The sequence below is a fragment of the Cebus imitator genome, unplaced genomic scaffold (genome assembly GCF_001604975.1).
Source record: "Cebus imitator isolate Cc_AM_T3 unplaced genomic scaffold, Cebus_imitator-1.0 Scaffold93, whole genome shotgun sequence".
Taxonomy (NCBI): domain Eukaryota; kingdom Metazoa; phylum Chordata; class Mammalia; order Primates; family Cebidae; genus Cebus; species Cebus imitator.
Genome location: NW_016107408.1, coordinates 2,577,724 through 2,600,857, shown reverse-complemented (window position 1 = coordinate 2,600,857; position 23,134 = coordinate 2,577,724). Strand labels below are relative to the sequence as shown.

Here is a 23,134-nt window from a genome sequence, read left to right as displayed (position 1 = left end):
ATAACCTCTTGTTTTTTAGTTTCATGATTTCTTTTTCTCTTAAGTACACTCTCTTTTTTAATTCAGAAAAAATATTTTTTGAATTAAAAAGGACCAAATGCACTCCCTGGGTTGAGGAGTTATGAGAGCAATGTTTGGGGTAAAGGTCAAAGGTGAGGTGGATGTCACTGGGTCTGGGCAAGCATGCCCACCTGCTGGCAAACTTAAGAGACGCCATATGAGATTGGGGAAGGAAGGGTTACTGAAAAATGCATATGAACTTGTTTTCTCCGATGACATTTATTTGTTGTCTTTTGGGAGATTAGTCCTGAGAGATTGACACCAGAGCCACCTGACGAGTGTGGGTGCCCGCAGCCTTGGCCTCGGTGACCTGTCCTGCCTCCCACCTGAAGTAGGAAAGTGTATTAACAGTCATGGGCCTCAGTTTACCTGCCTTCGGCCTCTGCCCTTCCCAAGACGGATAAAGCTGACTTACTGCATTGCAGTTTTGTCCTTTAGTTCATCAGTTCTGGAACGTTCCACTTCTGGTATTTCTGGTTTCCAAACAGAGGGCTAAGGAGGTATGAGAGCAATGTTTAGGGTAAGGTCAAGGTGAGGCGGATAACCGGGCCCTGAGCATGGGCGCCCACCTGTCAGGCTCTGTTCTTCTAAGACAGCTGTCCAGGCAGCAGCTGCCTCTTGGGACAGTGAGCAGGACATCCCCATTGAGAGAGTGGGGTGACAAAAGGAAAAGGCAGAGACTGGGTCACTCCTGGGGATGCAGCTCTTTGACCTAGACCATGAGGGGCAGCTCTGCTGGGCCCAGCTCACCTGGTAGATGGGTAGGTCTAGGGTATGAACATGGGTATTAGTTGGCCAGGGTGTGAGAACTTGTGTGAAAGGGTCGGCCCCTGGGTGACTCAGTCTGCTAGCAAACTATAAAAGGGAAGTGACTCATTTCCAACCCTGAACAAGAACTCCTAAGGCTAGGCCGCCAGCACCTGTCTGGGACGTGGTTAGTTATTAACGCTGCCAGTAAGAGTGTCATGGGAACCAAATGCAGGTCTAGATGCCTGGAGGCAGCTTGGCTTTTCACAGCTTGCGACTGTCCACTCACCTCTTCGTGCTGGGGCTCCTTTCTGCCTGGCCCCAAATGCAGAGGAGCCCCTTGAACTCTTAGTTGCCCGGTAGCTCCCAGGTGCCTCTTGAGGGTGGAGATTTCACAGGGGTTGGGAAGGGGGAAAAAGAAATGGGTTGGTTAGGGAAAATCACAAGCACATTTTATTTTTTTTTTCTTTTTGTCCTGCTTAGAAGATCGGGTTCAAGGAGCCAGCCAGACTCTGGACTTCCAGGAGGAGTGGGCTATGGATGGGCTGGCCCCGCCTGTATGTCCCTCTCCTCCCGGCCCTGCACGTGCCACCTCCTGAGTCCTGGCTCCTGAGGCTCCATCAGATCTGCAGGGAAGGCCTTTGGGAAGTGTGGGTTATGTGGGTCCAAAGGCTCTACCTCCCGTGGAGGACCTTGGCCTGAGAATCACTAACTCACACCCCGCTGACCTCTGGCAGTGTTCTTCTTGCTCCATTCTGGTCTGAAGTCCCCCAAGCCACTTCCCGGGAGCTGCTTAGTGAAATACAGAGCCCATCTCTGAGGACGTCTATGGGGCTCGTGAGTTGAGCCAGGGGTTCAAATCAGCTCTGCATTCTCCTTTCTTTCTCCACGTCTGGAAAAGTACAGAATAGGCAGCTTCTCCTCCCAAATCCCAAAAGGCATGTTTTACTGCTCCTGGGGGAGGCCCAGCCTGGGCAGAAGCTATGCTTACTCCTGCCAGGGCCCTGCCCCTCCACTTCCAAACTGTCAAGCAGGAGGAGGGAGGATGATTGAACAGAAAGACACAGGAGTTTTAGTGAGTCAGGCTCCCCAGTGTCCAAAGAGGGACCCAGGGCCCAGGGGGAAGAGACATCCCTGGTATTTGTTGCCACCTTTGTAAAGCCCTCAGGTGCTGGCGGGCAGCACAGAGGGAGTGGGGATGCCACTTGCCTACCTAGTCTATGAGAGGAATTGGGACATGCACTCCCTGGGTGGCCCTGAGCAAGCCGTCGAACTGCTTCCCCAGAGTTTCCCCATCTGTAAAGTGGGAATAATAACAACACCTGTCCTGCTTATTGACGGGGTTTATGTGAGGCCAGCTGAGATCACTGAGCATGTGACAGGGCTTTGGGAGTGGTGAAGGGCCACCCAGATCGGGGTTGAGGCACTGGGGTGCTTACAGTGATTAGCAGCAGAGCAAGGCCTGAGGTCTGCGCTCCCCAGGGAGGGTGGCTTTACAGGCACCCACCTGCTGCTTAAGAGCTTCTTGGGCCTCCCACAGCTGATAAATCACCGCCGGGTGGGTGTGCTTTGTCTGGGCTCCAGCGTGAGCAGACAGCCTGCCCTTGGCTGCTGCAGAGAGCAGCTCCTCTGCCTTCTCTCCCTTTCTTGGTGGGTTGGGCAGGCACAAAAATAGATCCCAGAAACCCATCTCTTAGGTTTTGCCAAGGGACCCTCCAACTGCCCATCTAGACACTCTGGTGGTACTGAGTTCCTTTCTCAGGTCACATAACCATTGGGGTTGCTGATTTAGGTATTTCCTGCCATGGGTTTTGCCCTGGTTTGTTACCTGCTGTTGCTGCTGCTGCTTTTTTAAAAATTGAAGATGGGTTTTTAGAATTTAAAAAAAAACCATTCGAGGCTTTTTAGAATTAAAAATAAATAATAAATTAAAAATAATTGAAGATGGGGTTTTGCCATGTTGCCCAGGTTGGTCTTGAACTCTTGAGCTCAAATGATCCTCCCACCTCAGCCACCTAAGTAGCTGGGATTACAGGCCCATGCCATCATGTCCTGCTTGTCACCTTGCCATCAAGGAAGAGAGACTGACTGTAGTCAGATTCTATCCCACAGTACAGCATACCACAGAGGTGGTCTGCAAATGGCCGCTGAATATACAGATAGTCTCAGTCTTAGCATTTTCTTTCTCATGGTTTATTTTGCTTTGTAAAGTTTCATGCATTTATTGAAAGGAGGAAGGTTGAGATTTAAGGGAGCATCCCCAGAGGGGCAATACCCATCCGCCTAGTGCCTTTTCAGTGCTCAGCACTGTGTTAAGTTGTTTGAGTACAGTCTTTGCTCTCATATTTAATATAATCAGACTCTTTTTGATCACCTAATTCCATCTCCCATTCAGACCCACAGCATCCTCCCAGCCTGTGCAGATAGGTGCTTTCTGCTTGGACACTTGGGTGATGGAGAATTTTATTTCTCCTGAGGCCGCCCACTCTAACATTGGCAACTGTAGTTGATGGGAAGTTCATTCATTTAGGGAGCGTCCATCTGCCTTTGGATACTTCCATCTGTAGTTCCGAGGCAATGGACAGGGGATGGGAGTATGGCATTATGGCTGGATTGTGGGATGCGGACTACAGAAAAGTTCTGTGAAGGGATGGGACCTGGAAGAATCAGAGAAGACCTTGTGGAATTACTGAAACTTAGAGAAAAAAATGGACTGACATAGAGAGAGCGGGGAAGCTAGCTATGGTGGCTCATACCTGTAATCCTGGCACTTTGGGAGGTAGAGGTGGGTGGACTACTTGGGCCCAGGGGTTCGAGACTAGCCTGGGTAACACAGGGAGACTCTGTCTCTCCAAAAATTAGCCAGGCGTCATGGCTAATTTTTGTATTTTTTGTAGAGGATTGTGGTGGGAGGATCACTGCAGCCTGGGTGGTGGAGGTTGCAGTGAGCCAAGACGGTGCCCTGTTATTCCAGCCAGGGCTCCAGAGACCCTGTTTCCAAAGAGAAAGAGAAGCTGAAGACTTGCTGTAGTAGTTTGAGTAGTGATCTCCCAAAATTCATGTCCATCTAGAACCTCAGAATCTAACCTTATTTGGAAATAGGGCCTTTGCACATGTAATTAGCTAAGGATCTTGAGATGACATCATCCTGGATTCAGTTCCTAAATCCAATGACACATCCTTCGAAGAGAAGAAGACAGAGGAAGGGACTGTGAAGATGGAGCAGAGATTGGAGTGATATATCCACAAGCCAAGGAATGCTGAGGATTGCCTGGAGAAGCCAGGAGAGGAGCAGGGGGCAGATTCTCCTCTAGAGCCTCCAGAAGGAATCAACCCTCTTCGTACCTTGATATTGACCTTCTGGCCTCCTGAACTGTGAGAAAATAAATTCCTGTTGTTTTAAGCCATCAGTTTGTACTAACTTGTTATGGCAGCCCTAGTAAACTAATATATCACCCAACCTTGAGAGAGAGATAAGAGTAGAGAGGCAAAAATAACCATGCTTTGAAGGTTATTTTTGCAACCCAATTCCCCAACCCCCCACCTCAAGTCTGGGAGAAACAGACTTGAGGGTGGGGGGCTGGGGGATCGGACTGCATGGTAAGGAGACTGGACTTGTTCATTTGTTAGCAGGCAAGGTCTGCAGGCCAGATGCCCTGTGGTACCAGGATGAGGTATGTGTAGAGGAGAGTCTTTTGCCAGGAACCTTGGGGGTTTTCAGAGCACAGAAGGGTGCCAACTCTGGATCCCCTGCTCTGTTTGACCATCTCTACTAAATTTCTACCAGTTCCTGCATCTTTATTCATAGAAAGGGATCAAACCATCCTTAACACTCATACCACTCTGCAAATAAACATGTAACTTATACAATGACAGAAATAATTACGAGATGCTTACCATTAGAAAAATTATAGCAAAGGAAATATTTAGGAACCATGCTTAGTTATAGGATGTTACTCTTTTATCATTAAGTAATAGTTCAGTATTTTCATGGTTGTTTAATATTTCATTGTAGGACCATGACATTGTTATTTTTGAATAGCTTTTTTTATGTTTTCAACATCTTTTTTCCTTTTGCTGTGAAATAAAGCTCTGATGACAATCCTTGCAGCAAGAACTTTATATCTGTACTAGCTTTCCAAAGCTTATGTAGTAAGTTATCACAAACTTGGTGGTTTAAAACAACACCGATTTTTCTCTTATAGTTCTGGAGGCCAGAAGTCTGACATGAGACTGCTGAAGCTAAAACCAAGTCATTGTCAGCATGGCAGGTTTATTTTGGAGGCTTAAGGGAAGAATTGTTTTTTTGCTTCTGATGACTGCTGGCATTCCTTGGCATGGAGCCACTTCGCTCCAGTGTCTGCCTTTGTGGAGTTCTCCTTTCTGCAGTCAAGTCTCCCTCTGCCTCCTTCTTATATGAACACTGTGGCTACATTTAGGGTCCATCTGAATAATCCAAGATAATCTCCCCATCTCAAGACCTTTAACTGAATTCCATCTGCCAAGTCCCTTTCACTGTCTAACATAAGGTAACATCCATACATAGCAGGGATTAGAACATGGCTGTCTTTTTTAGGGAGGGGAGGGGAGCAAGAGTTTGTGCCATTATTCACTTCATCACCATATCCATGACTATTTTCTCACAATAAATTCCTAAAAGTGGATCTAGAAGGAGAAAGGGCCATTCCTAGGTTGCATGAAATATTCAGTGGTCAGCAGATAAAACTGGCATCTTATTGTTGCTGTTCCTTTAAGAGCCTTTCTTAGCTCTCCTAAGAGTCAGATCGGTTGGGGAGGTGGGGTGTACACTGAATCCCCCATTACAGGAATCATTTAAAGTTAGCCTGTAGGAAGCTTGGGGCTAATGAGATAATTCCCATTAGGAGAGGAAGGAAATGAAGGTGGCCTGACATCCTTTCTGTCTCTAATTTATATGATTCACTGAAACCTCCCCCTCTTCCCCCACACCCCCCTCCTTCGGCCACCCCTTTGAATTCTGGTTCCCTGTCCACTGCCTCTGCCAGCCAGGGCTCTGGTTTTCAGCAAGCCCCAGCATGCCCGGGAGCCCAGGAGGGTGGGTTGCCTTCCGCTGAGACAAGGCATTCGGGCTCTGTTCTTGGCAGCTGTGCCAGAGATCTACTCTTTGCCTCCTTCCTCTCTTTTCCCAGAGCCTTGCCCAACTTTCCCCACCCCCACCACTGCCCCAACAGGGATGGAACTGGTGCCTGTAGGACCACAGGAAAGAGAAAGGCTGTCAACAGAATGCTGGCGGGCTCAGGGGACTTAGGGGCCAAAGCTGCAGAGAGGTTTTGTTTGCTTCCTTCCCCTACCCCCCAGTACTTTTTAGGGGGAGGAGGAAGAGAGAGAGAGAGAGAGAAGAAAAAAAAAAACAAGAGAGAGATCATTCTCTTCCTGTTTTGCTCTGCTGCCTACACTTTTGGTCAAAGTTATCTGCAAACATGAAAATCCAGTTTGGGTCTTTAATTAGAAAAGTGTGAAGTCTCCCAAACTTTAGGTTTTTGAAGTTCAGGTCAAACCCCGGAAACACATTTGGGGGCTGGAGAGAGAGTGAGAGAGAGCGAGAGAACCCAAGAAGAGCAGAAAGGGAGAGCCAATCTCATCTGCTCATCTTTCGTGTTGCTATCAGCTGTTACCCATTTCATTTACTGGACACCCCCTTTCTTGTCTCAGACCTGCTGGGAGCAAATGTAATACCCCCTACCATCCCCATGCCCGAGAAGGGTCTCTGGCATTCAGAGGGCAGCATGGCTCTTCCTGGCCCCTGGTTTACTTCTTTTCTTCCTCTTACCCTCCCAGAGGGAGGCCATATGGTGGAGTCTTCCGAGTCAGGGCCAAGGGCCAGCGCAGCTCTGGCCCTGGGGACAGTCCAGCAGCCCTGATGTGCCGTGTGGGTGGCCTGTTCTGTGAACTTGCTGCGTGACCTCCCTGTGCCTCTGAGAGTCCAGCTGCAGCCTTGGGCAACAGCCTCGCCCCATCTTGATGGGAGTGTGCTGAGGCCCAACTCCCCCACTCACCTTGGCACGGATGCCACAAGCTAGCCAGGCCATGTGGGGCCAGGACCAGGCAGAACAGACAGAGCCCTTATCAGCATCATTTCCAGTTGAGTTGGCCTATCCTGTCTCTAAGGCCGTAGTGTCTCTAATGAGAGTGAGACAGAGACAGATAAACCAGGGGTTCAAGGAAGAAAGAACACAAATTAGAACGATGAAAGATACAAGGGAAGGATACAGGAGTTGGGTATCCGTGTAATGTGTAGCATGAAACAATAGCAAAGCGAGAGTTTGGATTAGTCTTACCTATCTTGGAATCAAGACTTTATCAGTAGCTGGGCTAAATCATTCATGGTGAGGGTGTCCTAAGCACCCTGCTCATGACTCCTGCCTTCATTACCTCCTCCCTGAACGTGGGCACAAGTTCTCAGAACTTTTAGGGGTGGTTGAGGGAATATGGAAGGAGGCAAGGTAAGGGTTAATCTAAATGTTACGAACAATTTTACTTATTGTAAATGGGAAAAAAAAGGAGTAATGGAAGATGGATCTGGACTTTATTGTGCACTTCTTAGGGATGGTTTATAGCAGGAAAAGAACCACAGAAGTGGCTGAATGTCCTTCCTCTTCAGAAATGTGCTGACTGTATTTTTGAAATGGAGATAATGCCATAGGGAAATAGAGTCATAACAAATATTACTTAACTGAGTCTTTAGTACTTAACTCAGTCCTTACAACAAGCCTAGGAGTCATCGTGTTTTACAGATGGGTTCAAGAGAATTGAGGTAACTTGCCCAGGAACCTACCACTCCTGAGAGGCTAATCCGGGACTGGAACCCTGATCTGACTTTGTATCATTAAGCTGTGGGACTTCTGAGAAGTGCTATCTGAAGTGTTTTCCCATTGGTAGGAATGAGTGTTCATGTTCTAAGGGCCTCCCATGCTTTAAGATGACTAGCTTGTGTTGCTAGCGACCTCTTCATGTGTTCGTTCATTCATTCATCCATTTGTTCATTCATCCATCCATTCATTCCTTTGCCTCTTAAGTGCCAGATAGTGAGCTTGGTACCCTCAGTGCATGAAGGAAAACGTGGCTGCTACTGCAGCCTGCAGCTGACCAGGTTGACCTATGCTACCGGGCAGGGACATATCAGGAGCTGAGCTGGCTACCAGCACCCGCAGTCTGGTGGTGCATGCTCTTTCTCTCCCATATCAATGGGCAGTCCTGCTTGGTGACCCAGATCCAAACAACTCAGAGGTCCCACTGTGTCCTCCCTGCAGACTGACCGGTGGCTCTCAAATATCTGGATGGACAGTAGAGGCCAACAGGGAAATTTAGGGACCAAGGCAGGAGGACCTGGCAGTTTGTCCCTCATGAGGGGAAAGTGGAATCAGCGACCTTCTGTCTGGAATCTCATTCCTGGCGTGATTCCCAAAGGGGAGAAGAGCTCCTGCCTGGTCTCAAAGTTGCTGTTTCTCTCCCCTGACCTCGACCCTCATTGTTGCAGCAGGGGCAGGACTCTGCCGGGCCAGATCCCCCACTTGCTGTTGTTAAATGGGTCATCTGAAGAAAGAGAAGGAAGGGCCCTATGATCGGCTGTTGGATGGCCCCTGAGGGACATATCGCATGATAAGGAGAGGGCAGAAGGGAGTCTGGGACTGGAGTTCCTATTATCTTTAAAGTCCATCTCTTGGCACAGTCCACCCGGACAAACAAGGGATCCAGGTTGGCTGGTTTGGGAGGGTCTCTTTGATCTACCTATAAGTTAGTGCTTTTCAATGGAGAACCGCAAGGCAGCCCTACCCAGGGCCTCGGAGATAACAGGCTGGTGCAATCACAAACCACCGGCCTCTTGATAATGCCGGGTTTTATTGAGGTCTGGTTTTTGCCCAATGGGAACACATCCGGCAAGCATCAAAGGGAGCAGGTGTCACCCTGTACAAAGAATCGTGGGCCCTCAGGTGCGTGTACCTTGGGTTGCTTGTGTGGCTGTGTGTGTTCAAGCTGGCCCGTTGGCAATTACCTTTCTGTAGATCAGAGGCCACCAGCCCCAGAGGGGCCTCGACATCTCATGAACTCCGTTCCCTCGTTCTGGCTGGTCCAGCTCCTAAGATGTCCTTGAAAATGGTAACTTAACATCTTAAGTAGGAGGGTCACTCCTGTGTCGTTGTGTCCCTGGCTCTACATCCCAAAGGCAGCTGGCGTGAGAAGTTGAATGGTGAGGTGAGGTGGACAGTCAGAGGAGGCCAAACCTAAAAGCTTATCAGACTTGTTCCTTTGCAGCCGTTTGAAGGTTTTTGCACAGCATGCAATAAACTCCAGGGATGTGTGTGTCCCACCTATTATAGTGGAAGAACAAAGGGAAAGTAGAAAGTGGCCCCTTGGCAATGGAAGAGTTAATGGATGAACTGGGTGAGCTGTGGTCCTTGGGGAAGGGTCATCCCCACTCACCCCCAGGCCGTGCCTCTTGGCTGCCTCATATTTTATCTGGGCAGTCAGGATGCTGTGCACCATGTATTAGCCTCTGGAGACTACTGCAGAGAAGCACCACAATACAAACAGAACATCTGGAAGCTTTTTAAGTTTTATTATTTATTTATTTATTTATTTTTTTGAGACGGAGTTTCGCTCTTGTTACCCAGGCTGGAGTGCAATGGCGCGATCTCGGCTCACCGCAACCTCCGCCTCCTGGGTTCAGGCAATTCTCCTGCCTCAGCCTCCTGAGTAGCTGGGACTACAGGCACGCGCCACCATGCCCAGCTAATTTTTTGTAGTTTTAGTAGAGACGGGGTTTCACCATGTTGACCAGGATGGTCTTGATCTCTTGACCTCGTGATCCACCCGCCTCAGCCTCCCAAAGTGCTGGGATTACAGGCTTGAGCCACCGCGCCTGGCCTAAGTTTTATTTTTTAACACGTTTGTAAGAGTCAGGACATTTGCACACGAGCTTTACAGGCTAGAGGGAACCCAGGGACTTGAGTCAAATGGGAGATCTCTTTGACTTTGTGAGGAGGGGGTGGTGAGGGTAAAGAAAGGAAGGTGGGCCGGGCGCAGTGGCTCATGCTGTGATCCCAGCACTCTGGGAAGCTGAAGCGGGTGGATCACCTGAGGTCAGGAGTTCGAGGCCAGCCTGGCCAACATGGTGAAAACCCGTCTCTACTAAAAATACAAAAATTAGCCAGGTGTGGTGGCATGTGCCTGTAATCCCAGCTATTCAGGAGGCTGAGGCAGGAGAATCGCTTAAACCCAGGGGGCGGAGGTTTCAGTGAGCCGAGATCATGCCACTGCACTCCAGCCTGGGTGACAAGAGTAGAATGATGCCTCAAAAAAAGAAGAAAAAATAGAAAAAGGAAGGTGCTAACATGGGAAGCAGCCAATGCCAGCGACAAGATCCTGTATTCTCCAGACTCGCTTGTTGCAAACAGTGACCTGTTGGAAGTCCTTAGGCACAGAAAAGGAAGCTGGAACAGAATCCTGAGTTCCTGGTCTTTCTGGTCTTGCTGGTATGGAGCAATTGGATTTTTTCTACCTTGTCCCAATCAGCTGCATTAAAAGGACTCAAAGAATAGAAGGCAAATCCCTTGGGAAAGAATGGACATGTTGGCCCTAAGGCCTCTGGGAGACACTGGGAGTTGGCTTTTTTTGTATGCTTTATAGACTGGTACCTGTTCCTTTATCTTTCCATCTGGGCTAGCCAGGTGGGGCTGAAGAACGTAGAGTGCAGGGAAGCCGCTGATTCTGGTTCTGCAGTGACTTGGTACACCTGAGACAATGAGAGCCTGTTAGCTTCCTCCTTTTCTCCTCCTCTTCTCCGCCTCCCCTTGCCTCCTCCCACTGACATCCTGGACTTAATGATTCAGGCCAAAGAAAACAAGGAAAAGCTCGGCTCAGCGTTTTAGCAGAGCAGGCTGGGAATGAAATAATGAAGGAAAAAGACAGTCCCGGTAGGAGAAAGAATTTATACGGGACTTAATCTTTCTTCCTAAGGAGAGGGCATCTGCTTATTCATCCCTCCTTCATTGTTTGTCGCTGGTTTCTCATTTAATTCTCATTTAATTCTTCCTTCTATACTCCACCTCCATGATGGACCCGTTGCCAAGCTTATTGTCAGGGCTACCTTGAATATACGTGAAATCTGTGCTTGCTCAGAGAACATCCTTGTGCCCATGGGGTTGATCTTGAAAGAGCTCCACGGTCACATGGTTGCCTTTTTTAAGACAGTTCTTTTTGTCAGATGAGCTAGTGCTTAGCGCCTCGTGGGAGCTGGCTTATTGGGTGCTGTGTTTTTAAGGGGAGGAAACTGAGGCTTTGTGTGGTTATTCATGTGAGAGGCTGAAAGGTGTCCACCCTGTTCTTATGGGAAATGAGGTGGCACAGCTGCCAGGAATTCCACCCCATCTAGTCACCCATCTGGCAGGTATGACGTTGGTTCCAAGTCTCCCCTAGTCACTCTTATTACAGTTTTTGCTCTAGAACCTCTTAGGTTCTGCTCATGATCTGGGTTCAGCACCCTCAACAGCTCGGAGCACACAGTTCCTCTTCAGCTGGCTGCCCCTCAGCAGTGATTCTTAATGTTGGCTGATCACTGGGCTCAGCCAGGGAGCTTTCACTGCTGCCTCAGTCCTGCCCTTACAGATTCTGCCTTAACTGGGCTGGGATGAGGCCGAGACAGTGGGAGTTTGAAAAGCTTCCCAGGTGATTCTAATGAGCAGCCAAGGTCAGGAAAGAACCATTCCTCTGGCACAGTGTTTCTACACTGGGGACAATTTTGCTGCCCGGTCCCTCCATCCCAGACATACCCAATGTCTGAGACATTTTTGATGATCACACCTAGCATGGGCTTGTGGAAACTCTGGCATCTAGTGGATAGAGGCTGGGGTTGGCACCGAACATTGCACAATGCACAGGACGGTCTCCCACAACCAAGAATTATCCAGCCCTGAGTGTGCCGAGTGGAGAAATCTTGCTCTAGACTTGTGCTTCTCACATTTGAGTTTGCATCAGAATCACCTGGAAAGCTTATTAAAGCAAATTGCTGGGCTGCACTCTCAGAGGTTTTTATTCAGTAAATCTGGAGTGGAGCTCAGGAACTCACAGTCCTAAGTTCCCAGGTGATGTCAAGCCTGTTGATCGGGGCTGCAGTTTGTCTTTGAGTGACCCTGAATCCTAGTTGCCTAGATCTGCGATATATTGGATCCATGATGATTACTAAAAATCCAAGACAACGGGCCGGGCACGGTGACTGACCCCTGTAATCCCAGCACTTTGGGAGGCCGAGGTGGGTGGATCATTTGAGGCCAGGAGCTCGAGACCAGCCTGGCCAACATGGTGAAACCCCATCTCTGCTAAAATACAAACATTAGCCGGGCGTGGTGTCATGTAACTGTAATTCCAGCTACTCGGGAGGCTGAGGCAGGAGAATCACTTGAACCTGGGAGGCAGAGGCTGCAGTGAGCTGAGATTGCGTCACTGCACTCCAGCCTGGGTGAGACTCCGTTTTTTTAAAAAAATCCAAGACAACAATGACCTAACTAAGACAGAAGAGCATTTCTCACGTCGAAATCCAGAGGAAGACCGCTGAAGGCTAAACGTGACAGCTGTGGAGTTATTAGCCATCCAGGCTCCCATCATCTTGTTAGACCATCTGACTGCAAGACTTCCATATTCCATGTCCCTCAAAGTCCAAGATGATTGCTAGAGCACCAGCCATCATGTCCTCATTGAAAGCAGAAGATAGTAAAGGCAGGCAAGTCAAAACTGGGCTCCTTCCAGCACCTTTGGAAGCAGCCTCCCCAGAAGTCCTGCAACACTTCTGCTTACATCTCCTTGGCGAGATCTTCGTCACATAGTCATATCTAACTGTGAGGAAGGCTGGGAAACGTAGTCTTTTTACTCTGGGCTGCAATGTGTGAACTCCAGATGAGACTTCTATTACTAAGAGGAAAGGATAGAATAGATACAGGAGTGAGAAACTAACAGACTTATGCTCTGTGCACACCTACTGTTTCCTAAGGGTCGTGGTATATTTGGCATCTACCATGTGCCAGCTGCTTTTCATGATTTTATCTCATTTAATCCTAAGAGCTTTGCAAGGTGGTTAATAATATCTCTATTTTGCAATGATGAAACTGAGGCTTTCAGAGATGAAGCCACCTGCCCAAGTTACAGTCAGCAAATGGTTTAATTTAACATCCCACTTCAAAGCTGGGACTACTTTTTGCCTTAGATACTCTGAGACCTGCTCTTTTCTTGCTGAGGCTGCAGGGTGTTGGTTTGACCTTTCTAAGCCAAATTCCAGATCCCACCCTTTTTGCCCAGATCCTCTTAATTGTTACCCATATCCCTCCTGTGATACTATCTGCAAAAGTCTCTGGGAAAATACAGACACTGTATTGACAGGATTAGTTTTATTGTTGGTGTGATAAATGACCACAAACTTAGTGATCAGATTTGAATTGGAGGACACGCAGCAGGTGACCGCAGGTAGGTGTCTGGGGGAGAAAGCCTCACACATTTGGTCACGGATGTCTTCTGTGTTGATTCTTGTGGTGTGAGAGCAGAGAATAAGCATGGTTGGAGAGAGTTTTCCCTACACAGTCATGATGAGGGCCCAGAGGGACTGACAGGGAAGAAGATGCTTCTCCAGCTTACAGAGCTCAGAGAAACATGTTCAGTGGTTTATTCTAAAGGCTACAGATGAAGAGATGCATAGGGTGAGGTGTGGGGGAAGGGGACGCGGAGCTTCCATGCCCTTCCTGGACTCACCACTCCCCAGGAACATCCATGCGCTCAACTATCTGGAAGCACCCCAAAGAACCCTGACCTCTTGGGGTTTTATGGAAGCTTCGTGACATCAGCTTTCCTTCCCCCAGGGTATAGGGCAGGTCCCTCTCTGGGGAGGTCTCAAGACCCATAGTCAGAAAATTGGGGAAGATTAGTCCTGCCTTGGGGAAGCATAGTGACTTAAAACAACACAAATTCATTATTTTAAGTTCTGGAGACCAGCTTCACTGAGCAAAAGTCCATGCATCTGCGGGGCTTCCTTTTGGAAGTTCTAGGGGAGAATCTGTTTTTTGGACCCCTTTTTTGAATCCTTCCAACCTCTTACTTCCATTATCACACTGCCTACTGTCTCTCTGGGACCAGATCTCCCTCTGCCTCTCTCTGTCTCTCTTTTTTCTTTTTTTTTGAGACAGAGTCTTGCTCTGTCTCCCAGGCTGGAGTGCAGTGGTGTGATCTCAGCTCACTGCAGCCTCTGCCTTCCAGGTTCAAGCAATTCTCCTGCCTCAGCTGCCCGAATAGCTGGGACTACAGGTGCCCGCCTCCGTACCCGGCTAATTTTTGTATTTTTTGTAGAGATGGAGTTTCATCATATTGGCCAGCATGGTCTCAAACTCCTGACCTTGTGATCCACCTGCCTCGGCCTCCCAAAGTGCTGGGATTACAGGCATGAGCCACTGCGCCCGGCCACCTCTCTCCTATAAGGACACTTGTCATCACAGTTAGGGCCTGCCTGGATAGTCCAGGTGGCTTCTCAAGCTCCTTACCTTCCTCACATCTGCACAGGCCCTTTTGCCATCTGAGGCACCATTCACAGCTTACAGGGATCAGGATGTGGACATCTTTGAGGGCTACTATTCAGCTCTCCACAGGAGCCCTCTTGCTACTCTTCTTTCATTTCTTAACCCCATCTTTTTTTTTTCCAAACACAGAATGTACATAGATTTCACTTCTGTCTGGGGGTTTTAAAAGAGGCCAGAAACAAGGTCTGCAGGGCAAGGAGACGTGTTGGAGGGCTTGTCTAATCAGCTCCCAGCGGCCATAGCAACAGGCATGAAAACATTCAAGTGGAAGGGACCTGGGAGTGGAGGGGAAGGCAGGGAAGTATCCTGCCCCAGAGGGGTCTGTGCCACCTTGGTCAGGTGACTTAACCTGTGGAGTGATGGATGATGGAGAAGCATAAACAGTAGACATGGTGGTTCCTTAGCAAGCTTTGCAAAGCTTCACTGTAGTTCTAGGGAACAGGATCTCTAGATGCCTTCTAATTCCTGTGCCTCCTATGGTCATTCTCCGGGCTAACAGCGGTGTGTCTTGAGTAGAATACAAATGCCATATCTAGAAGAGTTTGATTTGCGGGGAGGAGGGAGAGTTAGGATCTGCTTATGGCCTAACCTCATTTCCCTCCCCTGTGTGGATTCCCTCATTCCCCTTCTGCACCCCTCTTGGCTGGGCCAGCCCTGTTGGGACGAGAGTCTGGGGTGTTGTATCTTTTGCTTTTTATTTTATTTTGCAAATGCCTCACAGCATTCCCCTCTGTGTTTAATGTCCCATTGCCAAGTGCATGCAGTTGCCCAGCAACAAGAAGGAAGTCCCTGTGTGATTCACCCGGCTGTTGCCAATTAATTTGCGAGCTGCATGCATCTCCCAGGGGAAAAGGGCTCTCTCGGAGACAGCTCAGAGGGCCCTACTACCCAGGCGGAGAAAGGAAACCAGAGAACGATTAGCAGAACTTTGCGTTTCTGTGGGTGTTTTCAGGTCCCGATGAAAGGGCGTGTCCAGGGAGCCCTGGCAACACCTGGGCAGAGACTCTTGGCTTCCTTCTCGGCCACCAATCAGAGAGCTGCCTGGAGCGCACAGACGCTTCTGTGTCTGCACATTGGTTGTCTTTTTGTTTTTTTATTCTTTTAGTTTTCAGCTAACTCTAAAATGCAGACTCTCCTGTCCCAGGTTCCTCTGCAGAGAAATGTCTTGAACCATCTTCCTCCTCGTCAGCCCCTCCCAGGCTCTCATTGTGACTGTGTGGGGAAAACTCTTTCCAACCATGCTTTTCCTCTGCTCTCACACTGCGACAGTCAACACGGAATATGTCGGTGACCGAATGTGTGCAGGTTTCTCCCCAATACCAAATCAATTCTGATACCATCTACCTGGAGATAGCATCAGGTCCCGTGGGTTGAGGACTCAGCACCCAAGACTGCTCCCACTTCCCCAGATGCCAGTTGCCAGTCCGGGCCTCTGGAACTTCTCACAGACCAGCTTCAAGTTGAGGTTCCCATGACTCCCCTCTTTGGGTTCTATTAATTTGCTGGAGTAGCTCACAGAACTCAGGGAAACTCATTTAGTGGTGTAATCTAAAGGCTGATAAAAGGATACGGGTTAGTAGATGCATAGGGTGAGGTGTGGGGAAAGGGGCGTAGGGATTCCCTGTCCTCCCTGGATGATCCACCCTCCGGGAACCTCCATGTGCTTAGCTATCTGGAAGGACCCTGAGGAAGCTTATCTTCTTGGGGTTTTATGGAAGCTTCATGATGTCTGCATTCCTTCCCCAAAGTATAGGGCAGGTTCCTCTCTGGGGAGGGTCTCAAGACCCATAGTCAGAAAAGTGAGGAAGATTAGAGTCCTGCCTTGGGGCAGATGAAAGGAGGGCAGGAGGGGGATTCTGTTTCCTGAGGCCCAAAGCACCTAACATTATAGCAAAAGACTGTAACAAGGGCTATGGGAGTTATGAGCTGGGAACTTTGGATGAAAACCTGTGTGTGTGTGTGTGTGTGTGTGTGTGTGTGTGTGTGTGCGTGCGCGCATGCACACATGTGTATGTAATGACACCACGGTGTCATTGTCTCATCTCTGGCCACTAGCGCCCTTCTCTCTGGGTTTCATGGTCGCTGCACACATCCGTGCCAGGGCCTCAGCTAGAGCCCTCATGAAGGAGAATTCCTTTGCACCGGTTTGAGCGGGGCTTCCAGGTCTTTTGAGGGACAGAAGGGGCCCTGTTGGTTTCCGAATGCCTCCAGAATCCCCGGTGCATTTCCCTCAAGGCCTTGCTGTCCTCTGGTCCTATGCTTGCCTAAGGAAAACTTCCATCCATGTTATGGATCCATTATGGCCTGTGAGGGTGGGGTTTGCCTGTCTGTTTGAATTCTATATCCACAGCATCTAATCCAATATGGTACTTGTGAATGCATGGGTTTGTGGTTGCCCCGGTTGATAGTGATGGCTAGAATCAGAGACCCAGAAGGCAGCCTCTTTGGTAAGGCCCGTGCTATCTATATCTGTGAATGGGCCTGATAAGGTTTGGCTTTGTGTCCCCACCCAAATCTCATCTTGTGTTTTAATCCGCATAATCCCTAGGCGTGGAGGGAGGAATCTGGTGAGAGGTGATTAGGCCATGGGGGCAGTTCCCCCATGCTGTTCTCATGATAACGAGTGAGTTCTCTCGAGATCTGATAGTTTTATAAGTGTCTGGCATTTTCCCTGCTTGCTCTTCCTTCTCCTTCCGCCATGTGAGGAAGGTCTTTGCTTCTTCTTTGCCTTCTGCCATGATTGTAACTTTCCTGAGGCCTCCCACTGCATGTGGAACTGAGAGTCAATTAAATCTCTCTCCTTTGTAAATTACCCAGTCTCAGGCATTTCTTTATAGCAGTGTGAAAACAGACTAATACAAGGCCCCTCACTTGTACTGCTGAGACTCATCAGTTTTAAAATAGGGCAGTCTCCTGAGGGCATTTGGTGCTATTCAATATATTTGTTACTCAGTAATGGAAGGTAATGTCAGGGGGTGAAAATCAAGGAAAGTATCCTGAGTCCAAGTACATCTTAATTTATTTGCTATCAGAATTAGGGAAAAATAAATATATTTAATGGTGTCTTCCCATTTCCTCTGAGCTATCCACTCTGGGTAAGTTCCTAATTCATTGTTAAGGGTGTTTCAGGAGCAGAGAGAAATTCCTAGTAAATCCTAAACATTAGGATTAGAAACCAGAGCCCTGCTGTTCTGTAGCAAGAACACCGGCACCCTCTGTGTCTCAGCTTTCCACTATAAAGTGGCTGATCTACCACCCCTGAGCTCCCTGCCCCATAAATCACAGAATTTTCTACTTCCTCTGGACTGGCTGTGCTCAACGGCATTTTAAAAAATCAGCTCTGGGTATCGTGGTGGGATTTGTGTAGGAGGGTTCCTGGTGATGATTCAGTGGATGGATAGTTCCTTCAGAGGTATAAATAAGCTTTTTTCCCCCTACTTCACTAAAATACTGCTTTTTGAAGTATATGTTCCATTCAACAGCTAAAACCTTATGAACCAAAGACAGTAACGTGATGCTAGACCCTGAAAGGGCAGAAGCTAGAATCTAACTCTCGTACTGTTTTTTGGTCCACAGGATGGGAAGGAGGACTGATCAAGGGCTGCTCTCCCTCATCCACATTCCCCACCAGGAAGCTTAGAGGAACCCACGCATGCCACCTGGACCCTCTGGAAGGACATGGCTAAGGCTAGACCACCTCTTGAGAGGCAAGAGCTCCAGATTTGATTAAGAATTCTTGGCTGGGCATGGTGCCTCATGCCTATAATCCCAACACTTTGGGAGGCTGAAGTGGGAGGATCGCTTGAGCCCAGGAGTTCAAGACCAGCCTGGGCAACAGAGGGCGACCCCCATCTCAAAAAAAAAAGAGTAATATAATAAAAAAATTAGCAGGGCATGGTGGCATGTGCCTGTAGTCCCAGCTACCCAAGAGACTGAGGCAAGAGGATGACTGATGCCTGGGAAGTCAAGGCTGCAATGGACTGTGATCACCCCACTGCACTCCAGCCTGGGCGACAGAACGAGACCCTGTTGCAAAAAAAAAAAAAAAATCTTATTTTGGAGCATAAAGAAACCTCTGGATTTGAGTAGCCATTTGGGTAGAAAGCAAAGACCCTGACACTGAGAAATAGTCTGACCTGAAGGAGCAGAGGGCTGCAATGCTGGAGGTGACCTACAGTCGGAGAAGACTCATCATGCCAGACCTCGTCCTTCTTCCTTGGGGAAAATGTTTCCTCTGCTGCTACTGCTCATGAGACTCTTCCCCTACCCCATCCCAGGCAACCAAAGGGCTTTCTACTACACCCTTTCTTGCCCCCTGCCTCCCACGTCTGCCGTGCCCTTGTACTTAGCAATTTTTCTTGTTTGCTCCATTATCTTCCAGCCGGATACAGAGTGAATAGTTAACCACACTTAGGTCAAATGGGATCTTAATCTTTGTTCCTGCTCCATCTAAAGAGGCCAGTGTTCTGTGCATTGCAAGCAGGCTTGGAATAGTGACTCTTCTCATTTGTTTGGTATCTGGCCACCAGGTTCCAGAATGATACACAGATCAGTGCGAAAGTTCATCAGGCTCTCAGACCTTAGGGCTGCTGGAGATGGCTTCAGCAGGGGAACTGATGGAGAAGGCTGGTGTTCTCCATCCTCAGCTTTCTTCGCTTGGATCACATACAAGTGTACACTTGGAAGGGCAAAAAGTGAACAGTGTTGTTCCCTGCAGCCATCTTCTGTGACACAGATGTACAGTCTGCTGTGAAGACCTTCTCTCAAGTGGCAGTTGGGGGTCCATGCCAGATCATGATGCTTCATGACAGACTAACCAGCTACCAGGGCTGGTGGTGCTTAGCGAGGACCCTCCTCCCCAGTGTGTGCTGATGGCACATACATACCGGACAATAGCTGGAGTCTTCTCTGTTTCTTTTACTCTGTAGCCAACGTATGCATGACTTAAAACACCTCCTAAATATCTGTCATGGTTCACCCTAGTCCAGATGCAGAGTCAAAGCTGTTTGTACTTTATTATTATCTCCAAGGGGAATAGATGGCTTGCTTTTTGCAAAAAGAATTAAAGCTTTTGTATATTGCAGTTGATATGCTTGAACGACCATTGAGTGATGTCAGTTTCTTCTAAGTAGAGCAATGGGGTGCTTGTGGACCTCTCAGATTCATCACAAAATGATTGAGGAGAATCTCTTGAAGACGTTTAGAGCTATTGAAATTTACAGACTGTTGATGGGCTTTCACCTTTTTCCTTCCTTGACGCACAGTTGCAGGCAATGTATTCCTTGGATTCCTAGAGGTGTCAAGGAACAGAGATCATAAATGCTGGTGTATTCCAAAGTCACCGTGATAGTAAGGTAGACAGGAAACAGTCCCAGCCACTGCCTTGCTAAGCCTTTTCAAAAAGCCCAAGGTCATTCAGCAGACGCAGTAGTACTAGCTGGTTTCCAAGGATAACAAGAGCAATCACATATGGTCATCTTGGTTCTCTGTTTGCAGCCCCTGACTCTAGAACTCTGCTGTTGTGATGAGCTGAGGGTGACCAACTGTCCCAGTTTGCCCAGAACTAAAGGGTTTCTTGGGATGAAGGACATACAGTGCTAAACCTGGGACAGTCCTGGGCAAATGGAGACCACTAGTCACCCTCCTGGGTGACTCAACGACCCTACCTTTACTTTGGTACTTACATAACCGACTGATGCTGTTGATTGGTTTAGCCAATCTGCATTTAGAGCTCCTGCGTCTGGTTACTTCTTTGGCCCTCGGACAACCACAGACGGATGCCATTGGATCAGGCACCAGTGCCAGCAAAATCAATTGTTTCCAGGATAGTAGGGTTATATGAAGAACCAGCTGAGACCACATCCTTCTGAGTGTTGTGGATGGTGGGCATGGCAGGGCTTCAACATATCAGGAACTCCTCTCCAGTACAACCTTCCTTTTAAAGGAAAAACTAACTTTCTCATGACAAACGAAACAGTTCATTAGGAAACAAAACTAATAACAACAGCCCTGGGAACTGAGGAAGATAGACTGTAATGTATGTGCAAGCATACAGACACACACACACACACACGTGCACCCAAACACACATACACATGCTCTCTGTAGAATAATGAGCCAAGACTCCAAATCTGCATCTTTGCTAGACAGAGATAAAGAACTAAAATCTTTGGGATGATGTTGTCTGGGGAGCAAAGGAGTTGGCTAGAGGACTTCCTGAAATTCCTTTGAACTCTAGAATCTTTTAAAATATCAAGGGTGTGTAAACTGGGGCTAAGTATGTACATTCTCTCTAAAGTCTCCTAGATAACCTTTGAGTTCAACTCAGCGTGGAGTGGGGCCTCCCTGGTCATACTTACCTTTCTAGACACTGACTTTATCTGGGATGAGGGGGCAGAACTTGGAGGTGGCAGTCATGGGGGCGGGGAGTGGGTGAAGGGAGCGTTGCACCAGCCCAATTTTTTTGGTCTTCGTAACAAGTAAGAACAACTTGAAGGCAAATTACAGGTTCTTTCGCAGGCTAGAAAAAGCCAGGTTTTCAGGATCGTGTGGCATCCTGACGTTGTTGCTGCTTGTCAGGGCATCTGGTCTCCATCTTTTCTGCTGAAAGACAGGCATGAGTGTTTGCAGTGCTGGAATAGGGGCCTTCAGATAATTTCCTTCATCTGGCATGGCAACGCCACAGGGAGAGAATTACACACTAGGGTAGGGATGAACATGCAGACGTACCAAGCACCTTGGTGTTTGCCCCCGTGGCGATTCTCACTCAGTACCTCGCTACCATTGGAGAGATGCTCACCACCTCCTTGGGTGCCATTTTTCTTTTTTAAAAGATGAATGCATTTTAGATGATCCCTTCATTTATGTTTCACTTTCATTCCTTGGTTTCAAAAGAAGTCCTGATCTTATGTCAAAGTCAACAATCCTCTCTCTCCCTCTCTCCCCACCCTCTGTCTCTCTAGCTCACTCTGCTACCTAGGCTGGAGTGCAGTGGCACCATCTCAGCATTTTTTGTACAGACAGGGTCTCACCATCTTGCCCAGCCTGATCTTGAACTCCTGGGCTCAAGCAATCCTCCTGCCTTGGCCTCCTGAAGTACGTGAGCCAATGTGCCTGGCCCTCTCTTTTCTTATCTCCTCATCCACATGCAATCACAGAATTCGAGAGGCTGAAGTAGTCTAAAGCATCACTCTTCTCTAGATTTATCTCTGACTAATGCAGGAATCTCCTTTCCAATCTGGCAAGGGATCAGCTAGCCCAGGGGAGAGAGGACTATGAGAGAGGATGAGCGATGCCCAGCCTGATGGGGAAGCAGATGAGTTTTAAAGAGTGTTTTATGCACTGTCAAGTGGCCACCGATGTCAATTTCTTAATGAGATTTTGTGCTAAATGCATTTTGCCCTCTCTCCATATCTCTCAGTGTCCTATTTCTGGATCCAGGTAGTTATGTTTATGCTGGTTAAAAAAAGGAAATACAGTACAGGGAGGCAGAGAGATCTAAGTTTTTGTCTCAGAAAGTCCCTCATCATCTTAATTCCTTCCATATAAAATGAGGGGTTCGGGCCACACCCCTTGAGCCTCTTCTATTAATAGTTCCAACATTCACGATGCTGGCATATTTGATGGATAAGCTATCAGCCTTCTAGGAGTCCATGTCTTAAAGATTTGCTCGGGTTTTAGGTCTCATGTGAGAATAGCACAGTAGACATTGTCCAAGGTCCAATATAAAGTGATTTCATCTTGCCTTAATTTCGTTATGAGCATAACTTAATTTCAAATTAGTTCCCCGCCGCTGCCCACCCCATCCCAATTTTGTTCAGCTTTGCCTGAGGTTTTCCATGGTGTTGGAACTTGATCCACAGGAGAACTTTGATCCTCTTCAAATGGCCGTGGAAATCCATGTGGGAAAATATTAGTCATGTTGACAAGAGAGAGGAGGTTCTTGCGGTGAAACAGTTCCCTCTGCTCAGGAGGCTCCAGTTTAAAGGATTTCAGGGTGACCTTGGAAGTGGCCACTGACCTTGGGTAAGACCCTTATATGCCAGGCTGGTGGAGAACAGATGAAGGGAGGTGTGGAGACAGCCCTGAATTTGAGGGGTCTGGACACCTGGACACTGGCCCTGCCCTCGCTTCAACGAAGTCTGGATCACATGTAAGTCAATCCAGGCCTTTTTCTGGGTCTTAGTTTTCTCATCTATAAAAGGGGCAGAGAAGGGATAGGGGTTGGTCTTGATGATCCTCTGAGGTTCCTGCCATGCCTCAACTTCTCAGCCTTGCCTGGCCCCACTGGTTCCTGACAAGTAGTAGCCCTTTCTCCCTTTGGCTGTCCAAGTCAAAAACACGGCTGTCCGGGAAGTCCATTACCAAAGAATACTTCAAAGCTGTTTGCACGCATTGTCAGTTGCACTGAACATGAGTTTGTTGAGGGAGAAGGTAAATAGACATACAGGCTGATGACAGGAAGGGGTGGAAGGGGGACCGCTATTTACCCCCAGGGTGGCTGGGAGGGAAATAAAAAAGAAACCCTGCCTGCCGTTTTGACCAATAAATAAAAACTGGGAGCTCTGCGTGGCTAAAACCGTAGGGGATTTATTAGTTTGCTTAGTGAAAGGCAAATATTAAGTCTTAAGTTGACCCGTCCTGGGACCTGCCTTTTGGCTTTTGTATGCCGTGCGGCGCCGATCACTAGGCCCTGGGGTTATCAAGTTTTGTTAGTTTTTTTTTAAATTGTTTTC

The 23,134-nt window shown here is 48.2% G+C and overlaps 1 long non-coding RNA gene across 1 annotated transcript in view; it reads left to right on the top strand.

Moving 5' to 3' along the window:
* The window catches only part of LOC108309344, a 181,130-nt gene extending 161,643 nt beyond the window's left edge, over positions 1-19,487 (top strand). Inside the window, exon 3 of the long non-coding RNA XR_005201420.1 lies at positions 17,976-19,487. This is a non-coding gene — a long non-coding RNA (uncharacterized LOC108309344). The remainder of the gene's footprint in view (positions 1-17,975) is intronic.
* Positions 19,488-23,134: the final 3,647 nt, after the last annotated feature.